The sequence below is a fragment of the Engraulis encrasicolus genome, chromosome 4 (genome assembly GCF_034702125.1).
Source record: "Engraulis encrasicolus isolate BLACKSEA-1 chromosome 4, IST_EnEncr_1.0, whole genome shotgun sequence".
Classification (NCBI taxonomy): domain Eukaryota; kingdom Metazoa; phylum Chordata; class Actinopteri; order Clupeiformes; family Engraulidae; genus Engraulis; species Engraulis encrasicolus.
The window spans coordinates 8,289,321-8,291,820 of NC_085860.1; positions in this window are offsets into that span (position 1 = coordinate 8,289,321).

A 2,500-nucleotide genomic window follows, 5' to 3' on the forward strand; every position below is an offset into this window, starting at 1 on the left:
GTGAATGGGAAGTTAATCCTGTGTGTGAATCAGAGGGAGCGCTATAACCTCAGCTTGTGTGTGAATGAAAGATTGTGATAGCCTTGTCGCGTGTGTGTGTGTGTGTGTGTGTGTGTGTGTGTGTGTGTGTGTGTGTGTGTGTGTGTGTGTGTGTGTGTGTGTGTGTGTGTGTGTGTGTGTGTGTGTGTGTGTGTGTGTGTGTGTGTGTGTGTGTGTGTGTGTGTGTAAACGTTAAGAGAGTGTGAAAGCCACAGCTTGTGTGTGAATAAGAGTGAGATGCCCTCTGCCTCTACATTCTCCTACTCCTCCTACTCCTCCTCTTCATCCTCCTCCTCCTCATCTTACAGTTTTTCTCGATTGCTTACACACAATTTCTGGTACTTCACACACAATTCTCTGAACATCTCACCCATTTCCCAACTCCCCTAACCAATGACACTGAACACTAAACACAATTCCATATTCAAAATACTAAAATCAACTGCCATACTAAGTTCACTCCCTCATCACATGGGCAAACTCTCTTCATACTGGTTTACAATCTGAAATCATCACCCCATAAGAACACACATTGCATGTCATATTGATGAAAAATTACTGGATACAAGGAGAAAACACATTTGTTTAGTTTTTGAACTCAAAAATATGTTATACAGTACAAGACATCACTTTCATGTGATTAGTGCAATTTTTTAAATGTCAGAAAAATATGTAAAATATATACACATCTGTGTACTCCGAGTCTAAAAACAATATTTCAGTATTTTACTACAGAAAAATACCCTCTTTAGTAAGTAGAACACTGAAGAAAATAAGTTTCTACTGTTTCTTCTACTTTCTTACCTTGTGGATATTAGTGTTCAATGGTTCACATAAGAGTGTATTAAAATGACTGCTTGTGTCGGTAACACTTTAGAATAATGGATGCAAAAAAGCATTATAAAGACTTAATAAATAATTAACTATTGATGAACAAAACATTAACAAACGTTTGTAAATGATTAGGAAATGTAAACAAATGCTTGTAAATGACTAGGAAATGTTATGTTAATATTTCATATTTATCAAACATTTACAAGTTGCTTGTAAATGAATAAAATAGTCTGTTATAAGGTGTGTAAAATCTTGAATATATCATTTGTAGATATTTTATAAAGCATTAATAAAGCTTAGTTAATAATAAAAACATTTGTTAATGTTTTATTCATCATTAGTTAATTATTTACTGAGTCTTTACTAAGGAACATTATTATAAAGTGTTACCCTTGTGTCATTTGAGAACAAAATGACCTTTTTAGAAGAGAGTACATTGTTTTGAGACAAGATGTGCATTTTTCAGAGGTAGTGTGTCCGTTGTGTGTGAGGTTTGGAGATTTGTGTGTAGAGTTTTGAGACTTCGAGAACTGATTCCGAAATATGTGTGTAAGCAATCGAGAAACTGTAATCCTCCTCCTTCTCCTCCACTTAATGTCCTCCCCCTTGTCCTCTTCCCCTCTTTCTCTTCTTCTCATCTCTCCTTTTCCTCCTCCTACTCCTCTTCATCTCTCCCCTTACTCTCCATCTCCACCTCCACCTCCTCTTTCTCCTCCTCCCATTGCCAATGAGCACACATGATTATTACATTAGACTGATGTGTAAGCATCACTCTATATTTTCCTGTTCACACACACACACACACACACACACGCACGCACGCACGCACGCACGCACGCACGCACGCACGCACGCACGCACGCACGCACGCACGCACACACACACACACACACACACACACACACACACACACACACACACACACACACACACACACACACACACACACACACACACACACACACACACACACACACACTGGGGGCCACCTCAGGCTGGTGGGGTGGGGTGGGGGTCCCTGGGGAAAGGTGAAGGGGAGATGATCCTATTATTTCATTAAGGTAATTAGAACGTCCACGCCGGGGTCCACAGAGGGGAAGCCAAGAGGTTAATTTATGAAAGGAGCGAGAATAAGAGGAGAGGAGAGGAGAGGAGAGGAGAGGAGAGGAGAGGAGAGGAGAGGAGAGGAGAGGAGAGGAGAGGAGAAGAGAGGAGAGGAGAGGAGAGGAGAGGAGAGGAGAGGAGAGGACAGGACAGGACAGGACAGGACAGGACAGGAGAAGAGAAGAGAAGAGAAGAGAAGAGAAGAGAAGAGAAGAGAAGAGAAGAGAGGAGAGGAGAGGAAAGTAGAAGAGAAGAGGGGAGAGGAGAGGAGAGGAGGGGAGGGGAGAGGAGGGGAGAGGAGGGGAGAGGAGAGGAGACGCAGGAGAGAGAAATGGACCAGGGAGGAGGTAATTTGATTGTGTGCGGCAGTTCCATATGCTTCAGTCTGCTGCCTGACGGGCTACTGCTACTGAGCTGAGATGAATGGAGAATCCCCCGAGAACCCCCCTTGTCTCTTACACTCATAGTTATGCACGTACGCATGCACACACGCACACACGCACGCCACGCACGCACACACACA